Here is a 27,652-nt window from a genome sequence, read left to right on the forward strand (position 1 = left end):
CGGTTACACACCTGACCCTGACATTGAAGCAATGTCGGATGATGAATTACTCAGGGTTATTCTCCACATAGGTTATATGAAATAACACTCCGGATGGAGGGAGACATACCAAGGAAAATAAAAGCACTGTTTTGTGAGCGACTTTCCAAGGGTTATGACATTCTTCTAGCTGAAGAAGACTGGCCACCACAATTTGTCAGGTGGTGCCCTCATGGGGAGGACATCATTATGCCAGGCTTCTCCAACCACATTCCAATTCATTTAAACTACTGCCTGGCTACTGCCAGGAAATGGGCAGTTGCCCAAGCTCCAGCATTATACAAAAATCATGTAGGATGGGATGAGGATTCCCCTCACCATAAAATCCAGTTAAAAAATCAACCAACTGCACAAAGGCAGTATCCAGTTAAGCAAGAAGCTAAAAAAACAGGTCAGGGAGATCTTAGATCAACTTGAATACCAGGGAGTGATTGAAACATGCACCTCGTCAATGAACAATCCTTTGTTTCATGTCTCCAAACCAGACAATACATATCATCTAGTATTAGATTACAGACATCTAAACTCTTGTTGCAAAACATTTGCAGTGCAAAACAATCACAGTGCAGCATTAATGAATAAAATTGTGCATAAAAAATATAAAAATACATTAGATATTTCTAACGGTTTCTTTTGTCAAAACATTGCACCAGAAAGTAGGTATTTGACAGCTTTCTCAATTATGGAGACACAGCATCACTTCTGTCGTCTCCCTCAGGTATTAAAGAGTAGTCCTGGGTTATTGTCAGCAAGGGTAACAGAGTTACTACAAACATATGATGATGAAGCATTGTCATATGTCGATGACATCTATCTGACAAACGATGACTTGGATAGGCACTTGAATGGGGTGAATACCATTATACTTGGATTCGCCTCTGAGGGTTACTAATTTGATTTACAAGAAATCAAGAATTGCCCATCTCAACGTCTTTTTTTTCCAAGATATGAACTTTCAAGTGAAGGCAAAAGCCTGGCAGCGAACTTTCTAGAAAAGTGTGCGCTGCTCCAACCACCAAAAACGCTGAAAAACTTACAGTCGATTCTAGGTTTCCTAAATTTCGGAAGAACTTACATTCTAAACTACGCAGAAAGGGTTAAACCTCCCTACAAATTAATTAAACCTGATTTTAAAACAGTAAATTGGACAGAAAAACAAACAGAAATTTTGTGTTCATTGCAAACAGGCATGTTAGCAACTAAATATTTACAAACACGGGTAAACATACGCAACTCCGGATCATTCCAGCTAAGGTGAAAAAAATACCAATCACATACAAATCACACTTGTACACACAAGCAGAAATGAAATTAACTTCTAAGGAAAAAATTCTGACAGTTGTTCAAACTGCTGTAGCAAAAGAAAGAGTCCTTGCACAGGGTAAGCGCATTATGGTCGTTACACCTGTACCTGCCTTAGAGGCAGTGACAAAAGCAAGCAATCCAAATGCTAAAGCTTTACATCCGTGATGGATTCAATGGGTTAATTCTCTTACTGCAACAGATGTTGAATACATTTTTGATCCTTCTTTAAAAACACAAGCTTTTTTTTAAATATGAACAAGAATGTCCTCTACCTACTGAAATTCTGCCTCTAGAACAGTATGAATGTATAATTTATAATGACGGATCAGCTCAACCCGCTACGGAGGGGTAAACAAGCCTATAGTGCGGCGTGCGTGATCGTTAAAGGTCATAGGGGCGATGGCAAATTAGACCAATGGTCACAAAAACACAATCCTTAGGAGATTGTACAGCTCAGGGAGCTGAACTGCAAGCCTTCAAGATGGCACTTGAGAATACGGATCGCGAATTCCCCACACTCATAGTGTGCGATTCGTTTTATTGTGTTCAATCTTACAATGAATACTTGCAAAATTGGATTCAAAATGGTTACAAAGATGCAAAAGGTGGCACAATAAAGCATAAACTGCTTTGGGAACAAGTAGTTCAGTTACAACAAGGACTACAAAAGACTCATGCGATACATAAGCTGAGTCATTAACGTGATGGCGTTCACGTTGCAGGGAATTCATTGGCTGATAAAGCCGCCAAGGCAGCTGTGCAAACGGCTTCCGTAGCTGCAATCACTTGTTCAAAAACAAAAATAGACAGCAAAGTAATGCTAGCTGTCAATGCTTCACACAAAAACAGTGGAAGAACATTACTTAAAGGGTTTCCACTCAAATACTCATATATAACTAATGCGAACAATGTTCCATTTGCTCGAATGCCTGGAGCGGGGGATAGGGTAATTCCAAACATGGAACATAGATCAGGACTAATCTGAGCAGCACATGAAGGGCTCGTCTCTGCTCATGCAGGTGTTTCTGCCACAGTGTCATTATTAAAACAGAGATACTGGTGGCCACACATGAGGAAACAAACCAGAAACTATATTTTGGAATGTGAAATATGCCAAAAGATTAAAGTCTCTACTGTGAAACGTCCTGTTCAGACGCCCCTGTTAATTTGAGATAAATCATTGCGTTTACCTGGACCACTATGGTTCCTTACAGAGGGATGGTAACTATAAATATATCATGGTGCAGTGGACACGTGTTCAAGGTGCATTTGGATGTGGCCTCAGCGCTCGGCTGACGCTCAAACTGTTATAAAAGATTTGCGAGTCTTTATCGGCACATACGCAGTCAGCACACTACATTCTGGCCAGGGGCCTGCGTTTACCTCTCGAGGTTACAAGGAGGCCATGGCCAAATTAGGCGTTGCATTGCGGTACTCTAGTCCATTCCATCTGAGGGAAATTCGGTTGTGGAGAGAATAAAACGGGACATAAAGCAATCTATAACAGCTAGGGTATTAGGTCTGGGTAACTGGTGGGTTAAACATCTAATAAGTGTCTAACGTAGTCTTAATAACTTTCCAAGAAGTTCTCTAGGAATATCACTCCATATGAGGTCCTTTTTGGGACTAGGATGCTGGTTGCAGACCTGGATTGTCAGACATCAGTGGTGGACCAAAAAGATTTTGATATCAAAGATCGTTTGGCTGTTTTACAGGACTTAAAAGAAAGAAATACGAAACAAAGCAACGTGCTCCTAAAGCCAACCGCCACTGAGAAAAAACTGACCGTCCCAGCAAGGCCTGTCTGGATCCCAAAGCTTGGTGATCTAGTCAGAGAAAAGATCACGGACAAGAAGGAATTTGGGCCTTTTTACAGACAACCAGTACCTGTCCTAGTTATCCACGGATCAAGAACAGTATTACTGCCGCCTCTTGCTGGTAAAAAGGAGAACAGATTTGTGCCCATCGACCTGGTCAAACCACATCATGTGGGTGATAATAAACAGTAGGCCAAGTGGACTCCGCCAATGTAGCAGACGCCCAGCTCTGGCTACTATCCAAGAGGTTCAAACTGAGAGACCCATCACCTTTTAAGAATCTGCAGTACGAAATGTAGGACTATGAAACAAAGCAATGGATCGTGTGTTGGACTTGGCCCTGCTTGCAGGGTCATCCCAAAACTTTTTGCCTTTCCCCTAGGCCTTTCGCTGTGATGGAATTGGTGGGTTCAGGATGTTGGACACTTTGGCGCTGGTTAGCAGTGCAAAGTGTGTGTGCCTTCTGTCTTACATAGGTATATTAGGAACCCCCCCCTTTAGGGGACATCTGTCCCATGGTGGGAAATGTACATGCCATGTGTGGTGTGAGAGGAAAATAATAAATGCTGCGCAATGGTGTGCGCAGACTAACTTTCACTATTTAAACATGTCACTTTTAAAATGGATGCCATTTCTGTCTGCTTGTGCCGCTTGCCTGAGGTGGGTTGGCGATCTAGTGTTTGAAGTGACATGGTGCTCTACACTTCTCCTTGCTGGTAGGTGGGAGGAGGGGTGGATATGTAGAGGAGCTGTGCCTCCATGTGCTCAGACTGAGGGTGGATTGGAATGAGAGGGGACACTGCCAGGAGGTACCACCACATGGGCCTGTGTCCTGGCCCCTGAGCCAATCTGTACCCCTCTGCTGTCCACAGGGCCAGTAAGAGCCTTTGCTGGAGTGAAGACTGCTGTGTCAGAAGGAGTGCCACTTTATGGGAGATGATTGCTTCTAGGAGCTGCTGTCCTGTACTGATGAGTGCCCACTGTCTGCTGATCTTGCCCAGCCTGGCCTGCCTGCTCTGCTGCCCTAGCGCCTCGTGAGTGCTATACTTTGACTGCCTGCACTCCAAGGAGGTGAGGAGCGTGGGCGCTACTTCCACGGGTGGGACCCCGGGAACGGAGAGTCACCTAGCGACTGGTGAGCGCCATATTTGAAGTGACTGTGCTGCTCTGCCTGCACTCTTGCACTTGGTGGGCACTGTTTTCCTGATTACCAGAAGAGGTACACTATCTTCTGTCCCTGAAGTTTCTAGTGGGACCTAGTGCCTCGCAAGCGCTATATTCAAGGTGCCAGGGGAAGAGGAGCTGACGCCTGCAGCGCTGTGCTGTCAAAGCGCTATATTTCAATTCGCTGCGTGTGTGCTGCATTGGGGTGCTGCCAGAGTGCCATATTTGCATTGACTGTGCTCTGCTTGCTGCCAAGGTGCTACAACTGTGCTCAGGAGAAGAGGAGCGGACGTCTGGAGCGCCGGGATTCTAAAGTGCTACGCGGGGATCCCGGCGTGTGGGATTCCCCCCTGCCTGCTTGGTTGACAGCGGGCAGCTGCAACATTGTGGGGCACTCTTAATTGCAGAGTCCAGAAGAGGGACTCAAAATGTCCCAGTGTTCTTTTGGGGGCAGTTTTGAAGTTAGTAGCCCCAGAGGGGGCTCCCAGGACACAGTGGGCCAATTCTCCTGGTACTCAACACAGCTGCGCCACAGAAGAGATGGCGGCTACACAACAGGGGGCATCTTTAATCTTAGAGTCCCGGAAGATGGGCTCCATTTTCCCCAGGCGCAGTGTTAATGTTTTATGTCCCCTCCTAATGTGACTTACGCTAATGTGGTGATCCTAGTACATTTATGCTAACGTGTCAATGCTAATGCTTTTATGCTTATTGCATTGTCATTAATGCCTAGTGACAGTATTGCCCCCATGCTAATTGTGTTTCATGCCTGCATGCCTCATGTGAGATGCTGCATACCAATGCCCTTCCCTAGTGCTGGCACTGATTGCTAATGTGTTGCTCATGATGACGCCTATATGGTAAGGGGGCTTAGGCTGGTTTGGTATATAAGGTGTTCTTGTGCCTATGATGATGCCATGATGTTTACCTTTTATGCCTAATGCTTTGATGTTAAGGATGAAACCTCTAGGCGCACACGTTCATGCCTAATGCTTAAGGTTTCTTTTCCCCTAAGGCTACAGAGTTGGTGTTCTGTATACTGTGCCTAACTTGATGTTTCCATTCTAGGCCTACGGCAGTGGTGATTTATGCGCATGATTTCTGTCCTAATGTCCGCAATGATGAAATGCCTCATGAGTATGCCCCATTCTAATATGATTAGGCCCTATGTACCACAGGAGGTGCCTTATTCATCTGCTAATGCCTAATGAGATGTTGCCTAGCGTTTTTACCCTAATGAGAATGCTTCATGCCTACTATGGTTATGCCCACAGGTTGATGCCTAATGCTTTCCCGCCTAATAGGTTATTCGTACTGTTTGTATGCCTAATGCATTAATGCTGGTAATGCTTTTACCCTTCTGCTACCTTGTGAGGATCCTGCGTAAAGTGCCTAATCTAAAGTGATCTAATGCTCCCATGGTTAAGCCTACTACTAATGAGGTTTAGGCCTGTCGTGAAACAGTGCCCAGTTCATGATCTTGCCAGAAAGTACTGGCTGTTATGCATTTATTGATGGACTTTCATTTATCCTCTTGAAACCCAAATAACAGTTCGTCAAGAAACACCTGTCTACAATGAAATAGCATCTGACTACACAAATGTAACAAGTGATCCTGAGGTTCCATCGATTTCAACGAATCCTGATGCAATCCCAACAATTGACAGAACTGCCTCTGGCTATTTCATTAACTTTGATACATTTTCTGAGGATCCCAGCGAACCTGAAACGACGCCCGCATAAAGAACTTTCAAAGAAATTGGATTGTGTTGGATGTACTATTTCTTCTACTTTGGTTAGCTATAGTAATAACTCTGGGTATGCTGATAAATGGAAGATATGTCAAAATGGACACAGCAAGTAAGAACATCAACTTACTCCTCAATCCACACAAATCATCCCATCGTGAACAAAGAGACTTGTCATCAGTGAACATCACAGCCATTCCTGTACCAGATGGTATAGCTTGGGACAGAACAGAATATGACATTTTTGGCCCGTCGGTGCTGTTGAAGATTCCTCACCAGTTCAAGATTTCATTAAGTGACCTTGTTTCATCTAGTACCTTTTTTGATGATTGGGACTTCGATACTGTTAATAATATGATGTCAGACTTAGAAATGTCTGCAGTATTCACTAATCATGAATATTTAGAAGATTCTTCAGACTATGAACAAATGTATTGTTATAATCATTATGGTTATCATTTTTTGCACAAATCTGCAAATCATAGAAATCTATTAATGTATAACCAATGGGAACAATGTCCTATGCCGCCAAAGGGTAGCTCAAAAACCTTTGCCAATAAGTTTCCATAATTTTCAGGGTTCAATGTATGAAATGCTTAATCATTTTACTTTAAAAATGTAAACAAAACAGGCATGAAAAGTATGTTGACAAATACCAAACAGATTTATTCTACAGCCTTTTATGCCCAGTTGTCTAAACTAGGTTTCGACTTTTGGAAAGACATTAAGATAAAAACTGTCTAGGGCACAAAAGGTTGGCAGGTTCAGGGGGTAGAAGCTATGTTTAGAGCCTGCATCATCACTGAGCAAATTATGTTTTTGAATGACACTGTCCAACAGACGTCTTGCCTTGGGTTAGCAGAGATTAAAGACATGAAACAGCATAACAGCAGAGATACTTATGACCTCTTAGTTGATGGATTTACTTGACTTCATCATAATCTAGAGCCCTGAAGAAGTCCTGTACTAGGACGAAACGCGTCGGCTGTACTGTCGAGTCATTGAAATTGGACTCTGTTTTTATCCACAAAAATTAAAACTGGAATAAAAAGAAAAAAACAAAAGCATTTATCTTTCTGGATATGGACTTTATAATTTTCCGTATTTATTGAATTATGTTGTGTGGTGCACCTGTGCTGTTGTTTTAAATTTGTTAGGTTCCGGAGGGAACAAGCGCTGTGACAGTGGGCACTATCCAGTGTGCACACAAACCCTTCTAAGCATAAGGGACAATACTGGTGGTGTGACATTACATTAGGTGCTGGTAATTGGAAGGATCCACTGTTAGGTCTTTTTATTTTTGCATTTTAGCTTGTGTTATTTATGTATGTATTTTTACATGTCATAGCAACAGACATTGCTATTACAGTATTATTTTATATTTACTGTTTACGCTGTACACATTATACATTGCATTCTGTCTAACGATTGTAGCAGTTCACCTCTCTTGCATGAGAAAGAAGGCTGTTCAATAAACCCCTTTTATTGAAACGCCCATCTCTCTATTTTTATGCAACTCTGCAGAAACGAAGCATACACGATTGACTGAGTGAACTAGTTATCTATTGTTTCCTGGACTCTGAAGATATGTTTCGATTCTTGGGGAAACAAAGTTGTCATGTTTATGCGGTTGTCAGAAATGAATCCATTCTAGTTTATTCAAGAAGGTTTCTAGTGACCTCTGTGCTAGCTGGCACTCACAATTAAGTTTAGTATACTCAATAGAGACATACTAACCTCAGTCCTATGTCAAATCGATAGTGTATATTATTCCAATGTGCAGAGCCTTTTGGGAATATAGGAACTACACTACAGCCTGTGGATGCTTGCCACGTCTGCTGTTGAGTCTGCAAACCACTATACAGCCAAGCAACCCTAAGGCACTACACTGATCAACATTCCCTTGAGGTACCTGGGCACCGAAGAGCCTGAGGATGCTTGCCACATCTGCTGTAAAACAAGAAAAGCAAAGGGTTTGAACTCAAGAGTCCGGGGATCCAATAAATACCACGAGTATTAGTCAGAATGCAGTATTCCGTGAATGAACTGGACCTCCCTTTTCTCGCAATGTTACGTGGCGCTGTATGGTGCTTTAAAATAGCAAGTGCTCCCTGTTTTATTTTGGCACAAGTTCCTCGAAAAGCAGCGACAGAATCATTTTTCACATAGCCTCACTTAAGTGTTGAAGTGCTGTACTGCGGAATCTGCCTGTTTGTTATCTTAGGTTACTACATAGCTCCAGGAGCCGGTATCTAGCACGTTCAGGACACTCCATCAACACACATTCAAAAACACGTAGCCATCCCGCCCACTCACTACTCCTGCCGGAGCAGGGGCGATGTAGTAAATTAACAAACTAATGAACGAAATAGAGAGGCTATTTTCAAAGGGGTGGATTACGATATTGTGGTACTTTACAGATTCCTAACTATAAACATTAGAAATTATTGTATTAAATGTTACTTCAACAAAGATATGTGAATTGTTCGTACTAAAGAAAGTAGGTTCTTTTTTTACAGTGATAAAAATAAAATAGCGTTTTTGTAAGCTTGAAACATTAACACTGACGTAAGCCCTCATGCTGTGAAGAAATCATAGTTTTGCTTTTCGTCTAATTAAGCCTCCATACAAAAACGTGCTTCAAATGCATGCAGCCAGGGAAAGTAAACGGTATGCAGCGTTAACCAAAAGAAAAAGAGTTTGAGCCACCAGCGCAGATGAAATGTGTAGTTAGGCCCCTGAAACCTGATAAGAAAGACACAGAAGGGAGAAAAGGCTACAACCAATAGAAACTAAGGTAAGCAAACTGGCAAGCATATGGACCAATAAGAACTGAAGATTAAAAGTCCCTTTTAACATATATTAAAAACAAATAGATTTCACAAGCACAGTGCAAGTGCTGTGCAGGCGAAACGTAAAAATGGTTGAGCAGAACGTTCATCAGTTCAATAGCATGCACAAGAACGTTAGGAAGGAAGAGATCAAACGGGAATCCGATTTCCATTGAAGAATAGCCATCCGAAATTCATCATGTGAAATCAGGTCAAATCTAAGTAAGGTGCTTGTCGAGTTCACCTAAGTTCCTTGCAAGGAAGATGATACCTCCAAATTGGCAAAAGAGCCCTGGATGTTCTCTATTTTCTCCATAATACCGTGACTAAATAATTCATTAGTAGCATAAATCTAAGTATGACAGGCGTTGGGATGAATAAAATGATTTACAAGTTTAAAAAAGTTTCATCTTTTGAATTATCAGCCTGTCTGATTCTGTTTGCAAAACAATTCTGCTTGAGTAGCTTAATGGGAGCCTGATGCCAACACAACTGAATTCTCACCCATGATGCTGCAGTTTTACATTCATGGGCAAACGCGACATATAACTAGGGCTTTAAGTGGGATAAAAAAAACTGGGAGGGGTCTCTCAAACGGGTGTGACCTATGTACGTATGGGCGTGGCTTAAAACACCTAAGCTAAAAACCTGTGCTTGGAGTGAGCTGTCTGACTGGTATGTTGCTGTTTCTGTCATTTTATCCAGATATATAATACAGCAATTAACATTATACCTGCAACAAGCCAGGACTATTGGCTTTGTCAGTGGCTATTAGTTGCATATAGGGTGACCAACCGTCCATAAATTTCACCGACCGGCAGTTATTTTGGCATGATGTCCGTTGTCCATTATAATTTCTTTTATGGGCACCATTTGACCGTAATTTTGGCGATGGCAGCAACCTGTGCTGTTCCCCTGGAGAAGCCCAAAGTAGAGTTTAAATGTTATCGTTCTCTGGAGGTAGCTCACACTTCTCTATTAAACTGTAGAGACTGCAGCAGCCACTCCCCGACTTCACACAGACTGAGAACTTGCACAATGCCATTCTGATTTCAGCTGATCGTCACAAAGAGAATGACAATGGGCCCTTGGGTAGTTACAGAAGAGGTTGTGCCTAACCAGCATCTGCTAGGGCAGTGATTCCTAAACTGTGGTCCGGGGACCCCTGGGGGTCCAGAAAGCCTCCTCAGGGGGTCTGCGAATACTTAGAAAAATAAATAATATTACCACTTTGATAAAGTATATATAAATAAAGAAACTAAATGTATTGTTGAACATGTTAAAACATACTGCAAATGGGAAGGAATTTGAAACTGGAGGCTTCCAATTAAATTAGTATCCTTAGATTGATTCTTGGTAGCAGTGCAGGTGCATCAAACAGAATATAGTATGGCTGATGAGTGTCCTCAATTGAATTTAGAAAAGCTCCAACCTTTCAATTAAAATTTAATTTAGATTTTATTGTATATATCTTTGCGAATTAAATAAAATGTCATCATTTGTGTATTTGTTTTAGCAATGCTTTTTTCTGGGTTTTTTGTATACTGTTTTGATGTTCAAATCTTCCACAATGCTTTGGCTCCCCAGCTTCCACTAATGACTTGTGGGGGTCCACAGATTCCAATAATTATCCAGAGGTGGTCCCCGAGATCCAGGAATGATTAAGCGGGGCTTCCCAGAAACCAAAGGTTTGGGAACCACTGGCCTAGTGCATGGCATTCTGTTTTTGTCGAGGAGCCATGCTGGAAGCATTAGCAAAAATCCGAATTAATGTAGACCAATCTTTTCATGAACTCGTGAGAATTATACGGTGAAGGTATTTGATTAATCTAGATGTTTACGTTGCATTAATGTCCTACATAGTACCATTTAAAACACGTTTCATATTATTAGTTATTCAATAGGAAAACCTGACTACTACTCCGTTCAATAGAAAAAAATAACTCTTAGATGTGTGCTATACAGTGAACTCTCCCTTCTGAGTGATCTGGGGAAAAGGGTTCAAAACCCACCAATAAGATGTAGTTGGACTCTGGCATATGTAGGGTAACCTACGTCAAAAGAAAAGGGGTTTCAGCAGTCAATCACGGTATATTCAACATGTCAGCTGTACAGTTCAGAACATAGAACACCACAAGATGACAAGCTCAGCTGAAGGTCACAGGGTTGACCCACAGCTGAATAGGTAAATTCACTGACATATTACCTATGCAGATTTTATCTGCATTCTCCACCATTTCCAACGCTACATGTTAGGTGGATTGAAGCACTTGTATTTCACACACCTTGAAATCTGCCTTATCTTGGTATGTGTTCACTTGGACAAGTTTTACAATGTACTCTGGACATGCATTTGTTGTTTAAAATATCTGAGTCATGCAGTGAAAGGCATGGGAGGACATCTATAGAAATTGGTGAAAATATGGAAGTTGCTGTCACTCGATGTTCTAGGTCCTGCGTAGGAAATTGGATTGTAAACTGATGGGCAAGCTGTGCATAGTTTTTGTTGTGAATATTTGTCCTGAATTTTGACACTTTGTCCTTAATTTTTTTGCTCTGTGTCCTGAATTTGCGCCCATGCCAGTTGGTCACCCTAGTTGCTGACTATGGCTTCGGTGTTTAGAATATTGAAAATGATTCACTTCTGAAAATGATGAGACTGTGAAAGAACTATAACGAGTCTCTTTGAATTTACATGAGTCAGTGAAGGGTGGTACTGCTGTAGAGTTAAGATTTTTTATTTCACCCGGAGGGTGAGGGCTGAAATGGACAGCTGATAGAGACCCGTCTCAGCACCTGCTTTTAAGAAGTGCCAATGCTGAGCACCGGCAGGACCCGACCCACTTAAAGCCCTGCGTATGACAATATGAAAGAAGCATGTGAACAGATACAAATACTATACCTCTGTAGAAAGTACGCATATGTACCTGCTAATAAACACAAACCATAATTTCTTCACAGGTGCTTACTTCAAATGAATTAATGTATGCCCTGAATATTTGCTTTAAAAACAGACTTCTCAATGAAACCCAACGACTTGTTAACTTTAACTTTTTACGGACACTAAGGCTGCAGATCATACTTTCTGTCACCAATCTGAGCTCATGATAACAAATGTTGCAATCCTATCAGCTGCCCGCCACACGTTAAACCACTGGTTTAATAATCCTCCCTGCCAGTAGGCTACTTAGGGTTTCAAGCAGTGGACGCACAGGTTGTTGTTGGTTATTCCGGAGGTAAACACAGCTGACAGGGCTTGAAACCATCTAAGCTGGAGGGCTGTCTCCCTGTTGCAACAGTAAAACTATTTATTATTTCACCAAACAAACCATGCAATGCAGTTTTATTTCGCCCGACTCGCAGAGGCTTTGAGGAGGAAATCGTATAATGAACGGCACTTCCCAGCAGACGGCCTCGCGGTGCCCTTTGCTTACCAGAGGTCGTGTGGAAACTCACACATAAAAACATGCAACAAGCAAGTCTGCTGAGATAACACAAAGCCCATTCTAGAAATGTTCCCTCGCCTGACAAAGTCATTACATTGGTACTATTTATAAGATTAATTTAAAAAGAAGGCAGTGGAACACCACTTCCTTACAAGCAGGCTACGGTGGATGTAAATACCTCTACAGCAATGCAGCGTTCCATGCTCTTGTGGATGAGGAAAATGACTCTGCCGTCACTGACCCGGAAGAGGAAAGTCCCTTTCGCCTCTCACCAGCGGAGAAAACAAGTAATACGTTTGGTAATATCGTGGCTTAATAAATGAAGAGCATTGATGGAGAAATGAGTTTCAAACAATTAAAGTACGTCTTTGGACAGATGCGCTAAATACAAGATGAATATTATAGATAGAGGTTTGTTTACGATATATTTTGCAAATTGCACGGAATTTTTTCAGTATTCTTTCCAGATTCTTGAAACGCTTCATGCAGTCTATTGAGAGGATTCACCGTAAAAACGACCATTACATTTGCTTCCTCGCCCGTAGTGGCACCCACTTATTGCAGTATTATACCTCTACTTGTATCTTGTATGCTTATGCAACATGCACTCCGATCACTTTTTCCTCTTGTAACCTATCGTTTGCTACCTCTTCTTGTATTTTGTTTGCTTTTGGTGCATGCACAACTGTCACTTATGCCTCATGTAACGTAACGTTTTCTTTTGTAACATGCCCACTTGTAATTTTCTCCTCATGTAACGTTACTGTTCCTATTGTGAAGCGCTCTTACACCTTCGGGTAAAGTCCGTGCTATATAAAAATGCATAAAATAAATAAATAAATAAAATGTACTCATCGGTGGACCCGCTACAAATGGAGATATTATGGAGCTGGGAAAAATTCCCAGCTCCATAATATCTCCATTTGTAGCGGGTCCACCGATGAGCAAATTTTATTTATTTATTTATTTCATATATGCGTTTTTACCTAGCACAAACTTTACCCGACATGCCAACCCTCCCGATTCAGACGGGAGACTACCGATTTGAAGGCTAGTCTCCCGCCTCCCTATTCATGCATCTAGAAACCCGATACCAGCATGTTTTATTTATTTATTCAATGCATTTTTATAAAGCGCGGACTTTACCGGAAGGTGTCAGAGCACTGTACAATAGAACCAGTTACGTTACATGAGAGAAATGTTACCAAAAAAGAACATACAAAAATAGCAGGCCACAGAATCAAAACACCGCAGAAAAAAGGAACACAATATCAGACACAGCAAGCAAAGAATGTACTGACAAAAATATAAATAAATATAACAAATTTACAATGACTAAAGAACTTCCAGGCGGGGTCTGAGAAGGAACAAATTAGTTCTGAAAGTGTCTTTGGAATAGAAGAGATTTGAGGTCCGCTTTGAAGATCTGGATGGAGGTGGTGGCACGGATCAAAGGAGGAAGCGAGTTCCAGATTCTCACCGCATTACCAGAGAACAATTGAGCCATCAATTTTTCCCTTTTGAAAGAGGGGGGTGCATGTAGGAACTTTTTGGCATTCCGAAGGTCTTGAGCCTCCAGACAATTTCAGTTTGTTCGCCAGATAGCGAGGGGAGGAAGAGTGCAAAGCTTTGTGGGTGATGCACACCGTTTTGTTAATAGCTCTTGCCTCGATGGGAAGCCATCGGAGAGAAGACAGGATAGGACTGATGTGATCACTTCGTTTGGACCCTGAAATGAAGCGAGCTGCTGAATGGAGGATGGATTTGAGGGGGGTGATAGAGCGAGATGTTGTTCAAAACTGGCAAAGTTAAACTTCCATAATGTAACCATATTAATAGCATGTGCGTGTGTTGAAATAACTAATCGACCTAGATTAAAATTGCACACACTACATGCGGGATTAATGAGCTTTTATGTTGCACTTGCAAGTTTGTGAAAAATAATAAACTAACCTTGTCTATCGTCATTGTCAGTATTAAATGCGGCTGTTTAACTTAGCATGTGCTATATTTCTGTGCATATGTTTTGTCGTGTCTTTTCTGTGGCAAAAGCTCGTGGAGTATCCTGGTGGCCTAAAAGAAGAAGGTTTTTATACTAGCTGCTTTTTGTGCTTTGGCTAGGTAACATAATTAACTGGGTTAATATTTAACGAAGGGGAGGGAAACAGAATGGGTTACAATTCTTTAATTAATTACTGTCTTGTGTTTCTTTAAATACTAGTTTTCATGTGGGCCCAAGAAAATGGTTGACTGGCAGTGCTGGAAAATGCAAAACTTGACCAGAGTAAAGCCTTCGCTCACGTGCAGGAAAAAGAGTTTTCTTTCCAAACAATGGAATAATAAACGGAACTGTTATGGTCGAGTTGTACATGTTCTTAGAGAAGAGCACCAAGGACAAAAAGCCTGAATTGCCTGCCAAGATTAGGAAATGGAAGTTCTTGTGTTCGGTTAAATGTTTCAATTCTGAGGAAGCTAGAAGGATGGAATCTAAGAACAATAGGGGTTTATGATGTGCCCTGGACTTGGTTAGAAAGTGTGACACGAAAATGGTCTGACATCTGTCAGCCAATGGGAACTCTGATGGCAAGGAAAAGTGTACTTTTTGAGAAGATTAGCTTGTAAGAAAAGGTATTAAAACTGGCCCTAAAGACAGGAGGGGCTTCTTGCTTCCCGATTCCTGAATGATGTGCTGACGGACTCCTGGCGCACGTAAGGATAGCTGACTTAATCATTTTATTAGGTGAAGGGAGTTTTAGACAGGGAAATAGAATTTAGGGAATGGAAACTTTATTTTGCTTTAATTCATGCTAAAAGATTTACTTTGAAATGTCAGACTAATAAGCCCTTCCTCGAATGATGCTTTCAATTTGCTAATAAAATAATGATTTCTGAATAAAGAATACTCATTCCTTGATTTAAAAATAAAATTAATAAAATAGATTTTGAAATGACAAGCTGGTCTTGTTTATTCATGGTCTAGTTATCATTATTAGATCCATTCGCCTATGTGACTTAATTAATGTTGTGTGATCAAAACCATGGTTAATTTCATAAAACTGCAGTTGTATTTAATTCTGTAAATAGTTTTTTTGAACAGAGTGTTTAATTAGGCCACATGATTCAGTCGCTCAAAAATTGTCTCTTCAGTTTATGGGCCTAGGTAGTGAATTCAAAATTTGCAAACATTCGTGACAAGAATTTTCAATTCTATTAAGGACTAGGAGGCGAGGATTATGCTTTCTCATTTCTTTAATGAAATGCTCAGCAGCCAATAAAAATAACCAAAAAACTACATTTCCCATGAACACCAGGAAATAACCATAGAGAGTAGTGTATAAAAGGTCCCAACATCAGTCTGTCTTCCTCTTTCTTTGTGGAAACATGTCCAAGTTAAAGTAAAATCCCAAATACAACAGGAACAACAATTCCAAACACGCCGCTGTCATCCAGAGGATCCTGAAGTAGGCAGCCGAAGAACCATGGGTCCAGAAACCAGGAGGAGAAACAGATTCCGCCAAAGAACAAACGACATCACTTCTGGTCTGAACCTGGAAAAGATACAGAGCCATAATATCCAAAGTAATAATACAGTCCAGAGCAAGTCAGGGAGGGAGAACAAGGAGTGAAATATTTGCCATTGCATGTATACAGTCATAATACATTAGCATACAAATATGAAACACGGGTGGGATAATCCTCGCCTCCTAGTCCTTAATAGAATTGAAAATTCTTGTCACGAATGTTTGCAAATTTTGAATTCTATGTCAGGACAGGAGGCTCTGATTATGCTTTTTGAAAGCTGATCCACCACCACAGAAGCAACACAATCAATAGGTTTAAAATAAAATGTTTTAAATACAGAAGCAGATGACCAATCTGCAGCTTTCATGATATCAAACAAAGTAACACCCATAGAATAGGCTTTGGACGCCATCGCTCCGCGTGCAGAATGCGCGCCAAACACAGAAACATCAATACCTGCTTCAGACATAAGCCACAGCACCCAGCGCGCCAAAGTAGCTGGAGAGACGGGGCGAAAGGGCTTTTGCGAAGCAATCAGCAGTTGACCCTGCATGTCTGAACGAAAAGAAGCGGTACTCACCTCGTAATCCTTTAGGCACTGAACCACACAAAGGTTGGGATGAGAGGGAAAAGAAGGATAAGTAATAGAAGGCGTATTAGATTTTGTACGCCTGGAAAGACGAAAAGAAACCCCTTCAGGAGTAAAACTGCGACCCGCAAGATCCAAAGCGTGTACATCTGACACGCGCTTACATGAAACCAAACATAGCAACATCGTTAACTTCGCAGATAACTGCTTGCGAGACAACAAAGAATTCGAAGGCCAGGCTTCCACGAATCGGAGAACAACTGACACATCCCATAAGGTAACATACTTAGGAGTGGGAGGTTTTGCAAAACGAACCCCTTTAAGCAACCTGGAAACAAAGGGATGTTCACCCGCAGGTTTCCCATCGATGTGGGCATGACCCGCTGAAATAGCCGATCGGAAATCACTGATAGTCGAATAAGCCAGACCAGAGGTGGCTAAAGAGGCCAAGAAATTAACAATCACACTGACATCTGCTGAAACGGGATCAACTTGTTGTTGAGCACACCATTCGCACCATCGCTTCCAAGACCCTTTATACCGTTTGTGAGTATTGGGAGCCCATGCCTCACTAAGGAATTTGGAAGCGTCGCTTGAAAGGCCTGGGAGCGACCAACGATCCCTGAGATCCTCCACGCGAGCAGTTGCAGGGAGCCTGAGAGGATCAGGGGATGGGGATCTCCGAGAGGATCCAATAAGAGATTCCACAATGGGGGAAGGAGAAATGGCGGAGCAGAACACATTTCCAGAAGCACCGGAAACCACGCTTGAGCCCTCCAGAGAGGGGCAATCAGAATCAGATCCGTCTGAAACCGTTTGGAGTAAGCCAATACCCTGGGAATCATTAGAAATGGTGGAAAGGCATAGCAAAGGGTCGATGGCCACTGCTGGAGAAAAGCATCCGTGGCCAGAGCTTGAGGGTCCGGTCTCCAACTGTAAAAGCGCGGAAGTTGCGCATTGAGGCGAGAGGCAAACAGATCTAGCTGACAAGGACCCCAACGCCGATGGAGAGCACGGAAGACTCGAGGGTGAAGCTTCCAATCACTGTAATCTCGGAGATGTCTGGAGTGCCAGTCCGCTATCTGATTGTGGCATCCCGGAAGATACTCCGCAATAACAGTGATCTTCCTCTGCAGACAGAAGTGCCAGAAATCCTTGGCGATCTCCGCCAACACTTTGGACCTGGTCCCGCCCAGTTTGTTCACATAGCGGACCGCCGAGACATTGTCCATCCGGAGAAGGACACAACAACTCGGTTGCAGAGGGGAGAAACATTTGATCGCAAAGGAACCCGCTAGGAGTTCCAGACAGTTGATATGTAGAGTCAATTCCTGAGGGGACCAACGACCCCCGGTCGAGATCGAGCCGCAGCGGGCTCCCCAACCCCACCGACTGGCATCGGACTCTATCACTAGATCCGGGGACACACCGAAGAGGGCTCGACCATTCCAGGCCTCCATGTGGTCCAACCACCACTGCATTTCCCAACGGACCTCCTCCGTAAGAGGAATCTGATCGGAATATCCGAGGCCTTTCCGGAGATGCAGAATTTTCAGTCGTTGCATCGCCCTGTAATGCAGAGGACCGGGAAATATCGCCTGAATGGATGAAGCCAGCAGACCTACTACTCGTGCCAACGACCTCAACGACACAGTCGGTCTGGAAATAACAGATGTCAACTCTCTCTTGATGTAACGCATCTTTTGCTTGGGCAAGAGAAGTTGACAAGCTACCGAATCGATCCGGAAACCCAGGAAGTCTATAGATTGGGCAGGGACCAAAACCGACTTCTGAACATTGATCAGAAAACCTAGAGATTGTAATAGAGCGATGGACCAATCCAGATGACGTAGAAGTTGAAGAGGACAATCCGCCATAAGGAGGATATCGTCCAGATAAATAATCAACCGCACACCCCGAGACCGTAGATGTTCCACAACTGGTCTCAACAGTTTCGTGAAGCACCATGGTGCCGATGACAGGCCGAACGGGAGAACCTGATACTCGTACCAAACTCCCTGCCAGAGAAACTGGAGAAAACGGCGATGAGGTTTGTAAATCGGAATCGAGAGGTATGCATCCTTGAGGTCCAGACGGACCATCCAGTCTCCCTCTCTCAAAAGATCTCTCAGAAGATGGATGTCCTCCATCTTGAAATGTCGATAGACTACCCCCCCGTTGAAGTCTTTCAGGTTGAGAACTAGGCGGGAGCCGCCCCCTTTCTTCTCGACCAGAAAGACTGAACTGGCAAACCCCAAGGGATGACGGGTCGTTGGAACAATCGCCCCTTTCTTGAGGAGGGTGTCTATTTCCTCGGAGAGACAAACCTGGTCTTTTAGAGGAAAATGTAAACAAGGGGGAGGACGGGACTGATGTACCGGGTGATAAAACTCTATTCTGAACCCTTGAACAGTTTGTAGCACCCAGGCATCGCTGGAGATTACGCGCCAATTGTGCAGGAAAAATTGAATGCGACCCCCCAACATTACATCGCATGCATGAATCAGGCTCACCTGCAGAGGAGGCATCGTGGTATTGTCCTTGCTGGCCGCCAGAACGGCCTTTTCCGTACTGGCCTTTTCCCTCCTTGAGGGGTAGAAGTTGGCTCGGGTGGAGTAGCCGGAATCATAGGAACCTCTCTGCTGAGAGGAATTTCCCCTCTGGGACTGGTTCGCAGAGCCACGGCCGAACGAGCGTCCCCTACCTCGTCCGGCCTTTGCAAAAACCGGACGCATTGCCCGCCTTAAGGAGGCCTGCGCCTTGTCTATCCCGCTGAACGTGGAGACAAAACGAGTGAGTTCTTTCAGGAATGGCTGACCGAACAACAGTCCTTGAGCCTCAGGACCAGACTCTGAAGTGGCTAATTCCGAAAGTTTCGGATCCAGTTTTAAGAGGATGGACCTGCGACGTTCAGCCGACATCGCGCAATTAGCATTACCCAGATAACAGATGGCCCGTTGGGCCCATTCGATCAATTCCTTCGGGTTCACCAGAGCAGAAGCCTCCTCAGCCTTGTAGCCGAGGTCCAAGATCTTGGTGAGCGGAGCCAGCAAGTCGAGCATCTTGTACTGACAAGATCGCCAAGATCTATCTAGGCCCTTTTTAGGGTCTTTAGCATACTTCTTCAGGTACGTGACCATCATGGGGTCAACCTCAGGAGTGTCGGCTAAATGGTCCGCCAATTCCGGTCTCGGGCACTCCGAGCGCAAACGTGCCCGAACCGAGGCCTCAAAGGGCTGACGAATGTGAGTCTCAATATAGGCAGCCACTGCAGGTGAAGGCATCCAGGTCGAAGAGTTCGGGTGGATAATATCTGCAGGCTCGAAATTAAGCACCGGAGGACGCTCAGGGGCGTCCACAAAATGCTCTTTACAGACCCACTTCCGAGGAGGCGGTGAAGCATGATCCGAAGACGGGGAAGAGTGGGCATTATCCGATTCCGATTCATGCAGAGCAGAAGAAGCGGAAGGAGCCGTCGCCAAATTCTGCGCAAGGCGCTGAAAGTCTGCCTTATGAGGATTAACCGGCGACTTAGCCGATTTCTTGGCAGCAGGAAGCCAACCCTGCTGTTGAGCATAAAGATTCAGGTGACGCTTCAGAGGATTGATTGCACGCACCAGTGCCTTGTTAACAGATTGTTGGACCCCTCTGTCCAACTGCTCCACCAAATTCTGTTCCAAGGAGTCCTCCTCCTCGACATCATAGCAGTAGTCGTCATCAGCGTCATAATATTCCGCCATTCTACCAGGTAGAAAAATAAATGCCCACAAGACGACTATAATCCGGGGTGTCAAAACACCAGTCAGGGGGAGTGTGGAGACCCCAAAGCAGGCTTCGAACGAAGCTGGACCGGGTCCGGCTTCAAAGAACAATTCAAGTGTGGAGGGAGCCAAAGCCTGCACAACACCAAAACACTCTAGGCAGAGCCTATGCCACAATGTTGCAACCCAAGTCTTCAAGAGACCTCGGTGTCTGACGGGGTTAAAGTCTGGAGACAGGCCGTGGGCAGAACGCCAAGAACGTCGTCACTCAACCAGTTCTGAGGAGAAACTCCGAAACCGGAAATAGGACAGTGCGCATGCGCGACTGTCGCCTGTCACCAAACACCGTCTCGAGAGCGCTCGCGCTCCCCTAATGAAACGGAAACCCCTGCTCCCGCTCCACCAAAGTACACGAGCGCGAGTCAGCGCTCGGAACAAACGGAGGTGAACCACACGCTCCAAATGGAAGAAGAAAAAACACGTAGTAAGAACGGAGACGAAGCCCCAAACACGTGAACCCCAATGCGTAAAGCACAACAGGTAAGAGAAGCAACAAAGTCAACCAAGTAACAATATGCTTAGAAGAGAAAAAATGCACTTAACTGGCTGCGGAGCAGCAAAGAAAGAGGAAGACAGACTGATGTTGGGACCTTTTATACACTACTCTCTATGGTTATTCCCTGGTGTTCATGGGAAATGTAGTTTTTTGGTTATTTTTATTGGCTGCTGAGCATTTCATTAAAGAAATGAGAAAGCATAATCAGAGCCTCCTGTCCTGACATAGAATTATGATTAATGGTGAGTATTGTGGAGATGAGTAGCGTTTGTGAGACCGTTTTTCATTAGGAGCGCTGGATCAGGGGAGAGGTGAGATTTGGGAAGGCCAGTCAGAAGAGAATTACAATAATCCAGTGTAAAGAGAACTAGCAATTGGACCAAGGTTTTTTGGTCTTTCTCCGCGAAGAACCGACGAATCCCCCATAGAAGGCGCAGCTGATAAGGTGCACTCTTGGCAATGGAGTTGATGTGTGAGATTAGGTTGAGTCTTTTGTCAAGTATGACACCTAGGGATTTAGCGCAGTCGACAATGATGCGTTTACTGTTGAGTAAATTCAACTGAACCACCCAGGATTGAACAGGAGGCAGGGAGAGAGAGCTAGATAGGAGGAGGAATTCAGTTTTGGAGTGATTGAGAATGAGTTGGTGAACTAACATCCAGTTGTGAACAGAGTTGAGAGTAGAGTTGAGTAGTGAGAGATCTTGAGAGAAAGACACCTTGAGGTAGATTAGGGTGTCATCCGCATAGGGGTGTCATCCGCATAGAAATGGTAGAGGATTCCAGATTTGCATAGGAGGTTCCCTAATGGTTCCAAATAGAGAGGGAGCAAGGATAGAACTTTGAGGGACGCCTTGACCAACCACCCGTGGAGACGAGAGACTGTTCGCAATCTTGATCATTTGAGATCTGCAACACATTTTTCTGTGATCTTTGAAAAAAAGGGAGATTGGTGATTGGGCGGATGTTATTGAGGTCGTTCGCATCTGCAGAGGTTTTTTTAGAAGGGGGGTCACCTGTCCTGTTTTGAGGACAACTGGGAGGGCTCCTTGACTGAGGAAGAGATTAACTAGCCTTGTCAAGTAGGAGAGAGTATTGGTATAGAAATCAATGGCGATGACACTGGGTATGGGGTCAGAAGAATGGTTGGAGGGTTTGGTTTCGAGGATGCATTTGAGGAGATCATCTTCCGAGATGGCAGCAAAGTTCTGCCAATGACTAAGGATTTTCGCTCCTCAATGGGGATGGGGTGGGTGACCTGTTCCACTAGTGATTTTACCTTTTGATCGAAGAATATAGCGAACTCAGTTGCTTTCTTTGAAGCATCCTCAGGATTGATGGTTTGGGGAGAACAGTTTGGGTTTTTGATGAGATCTAAACGTTTTTTGAGTCTGTTTTTAGCTGAATCAAGGAGGGATCTGAAATGTGATGTTTTTTTCCTGGAAGATGTGCTTGTGGTATTTGGATCTTGCTGAACGTAAAAGAGAGAGGTTGGAGTTGGATGGCGATTGTCTCCAATGTTTCTCCAAGTTTCTAAGGTTTTTCCTTTCGTCATAGAGAGCTTTATTGAACCAAGCAGCTGAGGGGGTGGGTCTTTTCTTTTTGCTTTGGAGTCTCTTCTTTCATTCGAGGAAGTGGCAAACTGAACCTTCAGCAACAATCTGGAAAGAGCGGCTGACGGCACTGTGTGTCTCTATGCAGAAGTTACAGCTAGTCTGTGAGAGCGGCAGGGGCGCCCTCGTTTTGCGTTATCTTTATTGAAGTGAAAGCTGGTTCGAGCAGTGGGCCGTATACATAGGTGTATAAACGTCCCGCTACTGTCTGCGAAGGAAAAGACTCACCCCTCATCTCTAGTGTTTCCAGCTCCTGCACACGAACCAGCTTTCACTTCAATAAAGGTAACGCAAAACGAAGGCTCCTCTGCTTATGAGTGACATTCAACGACAATGAGTGACACTTTCTAGCGAGCAAAATCAAGCAATGTAGAGAGGGAGAACCTGTAAATATCAGAAATTAGACCCATTTGCACAACGAGAAATTCTAAGATCTTAAAACTGCATTAAAGCACCAGAAATGGAAGGGCACTGTGGGACCCAACTGCACCAAACAGGTTTGTTTCATTGCTTAATTGTACACAATTTTTACGTGGTAGCCGTTGAGTACAGCTGTGAGCTTGAGGCGGAAGAAGATCGGTACTTCTTCTATGCTTCACCCGGGCAAAATCATGAAGATGGTCAAGGCGCTAAAAATGCGTGACTAATGCATTTTAATGCAGTGATGCGGACCACCACATTAAAATGTGTTAGTCTAATGCCTGATGCGTGGTACTTGGCAGGGCTGGGTGTTACAAGCCCCTGCGATGGGCAGAGCGTGTCTACCTAGAATGATTCCCGCCTGAAGTGGATTCCTGAACAAACAGGACAGACCAGGTTAGGGAAGACCAGGAACACAAGTTATCTTAAAGGTATTATCTGTTTTGGCAAACAAAACTTCTTTTAATGCTTGCTTGTTTTGCGCACATACTCGTCGCTTCCTGCTTTTGCTTGTGCAGGGTACCTTTTGTATTCTGCCGTTCCAGAAATCAGCAGAAAGCATTCAACTACACTTTAGCCAAGGTAAGGAAAAAAAACTTTCAATAAAACCGAGAAATATGTGTTCCAACTCTGTTGTTGTTTGAACACTTTGTAAAACTACGAACAATAAAATGTTGGTGCTAGTCTTCATTCATGCACCGCTTTATTCTCCCTCTCCATTACCTCAGACATCAAAGCTTAACGATTTGTCCATAATTCTTGGAGGAGGAGACAGAAGCATGTGATGATGTGAGAGGGACGGGCAGAAGAAGAAACAAGGAAGCCGAAGTTAGGGCGTCAGAAACATTTCTATTGTTATGTTTTTGAAGCTAGGCCCAGTGTTGGCACTCAGGGTATATGATTCTCAAAGGGGCATCAGTGGTGGCAGGGCCTGTAGCTTCAGAGTGAAAAACATTTTCTGCACCAGTCTGCGTTCTCACTCTATCAACACTAACACTCTTTGAAGTGTAGAGTCACTCTGTACTTCAAAGAGTGTTAGTGTTTAGAGTGAGAACGCGACCTGAAGGTAATTCAGAACTGCCTTTAAAGAAGGCGCACATTTGCTTTGTGCGACTGTCCTTTAATTGTTCCAATTGCCTCTGACGGTCAATTATAAAATTTACGTTTGGGCCATAGAGACTACGACTGTTGAAACTATAAACAATAGGCTTGATTTACAAGGCAATTTGCGAGTTTCAGAATAATACTATTGTAGTACTACGTCTCAAATAACTAAGTGATATTTGTCAAAATCCACGTTGTAGATTTTCACCTCAATCTTCTGTACTTCTCGGAGGGCTCCTACCACTACAAGTAGAACTCAGGCACACATAGACCTACTACTTTGTAGTATGTGTGGGAGTAGCCATGGCGGGGGAGTGTCCGAAAAATTAATAATACCTACTACAAAGTGAGAGAAAAGAAGGGAAAAGTACAAAAATTAAGGGGGGAACAAGGAGGGCCATGAACATGTATATCCATTATTACAAAAGTGTAAGGCAGACCCAGTGCTCATAAGATACACCCTCATCTATTCAAGCAGTACAACTACTCCAATCTTAAATCTACTCCAGCCAAGCCTTGGAGTAAGCCACTCACAGGCACTGCAAAAGAAGCACTCTGAACCCCAATGTAGACAGGATATAACACTAACAGCAGAAAAGCAAACATAATAAAGTAAATAAAATAAAACATCTAATTCACCTAGAAATGGATAAAAACCATCACCCTAAATATGACATAAACCTAAACTACCATATATAAAAGAAATAAATACACAGATGAAATTACAAACAATAAAATATAGCGCATTTCAAATATGCTCACATGTTGGGAAACGTGGGAATAACAAAATTACTGACATAGAATTTTACATGCATCTCCAAAAATGACATGTCATATGACATGTTTTTTAAGTAAACAAAAGGGACCCAATAGGTAGCGACGGACCATGGGTATCAGTTAAGTTAAGGAAAGCATAGGTCCGGACAGGGAATTTATTAATCAGATCAAGTATTGAAAGTCCAGATACATTTAGCAACAAAACATTTCATTGCAGTAAGGCACAGTCCTGTACCGTACTGAAAGGGTAAGTGAAAAATAGAAAGAAAGGTAGTAGAAAGAAAAGGTACTTCAGGCAAAGGAAGTGAGCAATCGGGGCACTGTTTTAGTATCAATGTTATCAGTGTTTCACAGAGTAGCACATACACACATTAATGTACAATGGTTAAACGTATGTCTACTCAAAGGAGTCGACCTTTCGATCCCGTGCTCTAGTTACAAAGGGATCATCTTCAGGACTTAACAATTTAATTGCCTGGTTTACATATGTACGCCTGTTGGGAAAAAAACAGGGAAAAAGAACAGGAAATAACAAAGTTTAAGTTTGTTTCAGAAAAAATGAGAGAAGTCAGCTGAGCCGCATTTCTTAACTGTATTCACAATTTTTCGGAATCGCAGTGATAAAGTGTTGCCAAGTGGCGTGGTAGTTGGTTTAATAACATCGGTGCTCAGTGCGTTGAGGTAGGGATAAGTTGGTGACTAGCTGGGTCCTCTGTGATTGTGGCGAGGAAGCCAGCGTGAGGGCTATGGAAATGGAAGTTACACTAAGGAGTGTAACGTATGGCGATGGTATATACCACTTCAGCCTGACAGTGAACTGTGCGGCATGAGCTGGCAGTTCCAGAGGGGATCGTTCCGACACAGCGCATTCGGTGGTGTTTTGGAGCGGGCAAGGGAGTGATCGCCACTGGTCAGGCAGCTTACCTCCACCCAAGGTGGGGGCGCAGGGCGTAAGGGATCGTTGTGCGCTATGGACTGTTAATGCTCATGTGGCTCGATTCCTTGATGCGCAGAGTTGGTCACGCTGGTGCTGTAAAGGGGAGAGGGGTTAAGATATTTGCGGGGGAAGCTATTAGAGTATTTGGCCTTAAAACATTGGTAGGACATACCATAGGCCCAATGCGGTTAAGGACTGTCGAGTTATCCTGGGTAGGACAGTCTTGGATGAAACGTGGGCTGGATGGCATTCGTTGTTGGGCGGTCGATGATTTCAAAGATCCGCTAGGAAAAGGGGAGGTTTGCGAGGGTTAGGTTTAAAGCCAATTGGGCGTGCGCCCGGTATGCCTATGAGCTAAGGACTTACCAATAATTAGACCGATGTCTAGATTCAGTGCGGGTCCGCTGGCACGCTTGATGTGGGGCCTGAGGTTGGGAAGGAGCCATCTTGGTCTTAAGCTTGCGCGGTCATTTGACCAAGGGCACGTGATAGAGGCTTCGGTAGGGCCCAAGGAGACTTTTGTGTTACATGGCCGCCATCTTGGAGAGGTCTAGTGGCTATAGAGTTATATCGGATAGGGAGCCGCTTGCCGCGCAGTTGCGTGAGTGAGATGGCACAAGTGAAGCCAATTGGTGATTATTAAAAACGACGCAAGTGCATGTGATATTTAAAAAATATTAATGGCGCAAGTGCATGTGGTATTTAAAATTTGTGAAATTAGACAGTATAGTTGGCACGAGTCCTCAATGGTTATCAGGTGCCTAGAAGACATTCCTAGTCTCATGACTAACATGTGAGAGCTAAGGGCGCCGCAAGTGACTTGGTGAAAAGGTGTAAATTTACATCATAAAGCATTACAGATGTTATACTGGCTCTGAGTAACCTCAATTGAGGGCATTCAATAGTGGTAAATTGAACCAAGCCAGGGGCTAGGTACTACATTTTGCACGTATTGAGAGTGAGCAATGTCTTTCAGAGTTGTCCCGCTATAGAAGTGTTGTCCAGTCCTCACGTCTATTCAATCCTGTGTGGATGGTGTTAAACTGGATTATGGTCTTCAATTCCTCTCGATTCAGGAGTTTGCCCAGGTTACCTCCTCTCTGTGGTAACTTGACCGCTTTGAGGATTGTCCATTTGATGTCATCAGCGGTATGGTTTAGTTCTGAGTAGTGTTCAACCAGTGGGGCATTTGGAGTCCCACACCTGATGCGGCTCCTCATAAATTCCCTGTCTGGCTGGACAAGGAAATAATATATAGCAGCCTATTGTGGTCTATTTAATATCATTGTTTGATTTTGCTTAATCTTAGGACCTATGTTTTCCTTAACTTAATTGATACCCATTGTCCGTAGCTACCTATTGGGTCCCCCTTGTTTACTTAAAAAGTTAAGCGCAATCGCTGGATTGCAGGGGTTTCTATAACCTTCAAACCTCGTCCTACGAGGTCGGCCACCCTAGTGCCCGAGTACTTATATTCACACTCTCTCTTCAAAACCTTGTTACCTCCCAAGAGATGTCAGCTCATGCCCCACTGTATACCGTCGATTACATTAAGCATTTATGCTCTGGGCCCACTTTATTATCTGACACCCCAGATGTTCCAACAGTGACTAACTCTTCTTTGCCTGAGCAACTTGAAAAACTTAAAAAGAAACAGGTCCGCCTACAGCTTATGGTGTTAATGCTAACAGATTACTTGAAAGCTGAGGTCATACCGGTTGGTCTCCAAGTCTGAAATATCCCAGCTATTTTTACGGACAACTCAAAGTATATATCTAATTTTAGCTATATTGGAACCATGTGCTCTAGGCACTGGCATATCTAGGAATAGACATAGCCACAGAAACACTAAAATCCTTAGAAACAGAAATTAGTGACTTACTGAAGCAGATTAATGATTCAGATCCCACCGCAGAGTGCAAGAAATTACTTGACCAAGTAGAAAAGACTGTGGCAGATTGTCACCGAATTGAACAAAATAAGAACTCAAACAAAATCAAGAAAGACATCAAGACATACAACA

General features: G+C 43.5%; 1 protein-coding gene across 4 annotated transcripts in view; it reads right to left on the reverse strand.

Moving 5' to 3' along the window:
* Positions 1-27,652, reverse strand: part of OSGEPL1 (O-sialoglycoprotein endopeptidase like 1) — a 277,221-nt gene that overhangs the window by 199,327 nt on the left and 50,242 nt on the right. Inside the window, exon 1 of one of the 4 annotated variants that reach the window (XM_086955362.1) lies at positions 12,529-12,624. The exons of 1 other annotated variant lie outside the window; for it this stretch is intronic. The gene's annotated coding sequence lies outside the window, so the exon portion shown is untranslated. Of the gene's footprint in view, positions 1-12,528; positions 12,625-27,652 lie in introns of those variants that run through there. 2 more of the 4 variants (XM_086955364.1, XM_086955366.1) reach the window with 2 other exon arrangements.

Source organism: Lissotriton vulgaris, chromosome 2_1, assembly GCF_964263255.1.
Source record: "Lissotriton vulgaris chromosome 2_1, aLisVul1.2, whole genome shotgun sequence".
Lineage (NCBI taxonomy): Eukaryota > Metazoa > Chordata > Amphibia > Caudata > Salamandridae > Lissotriton > Lissotriton vulgaris.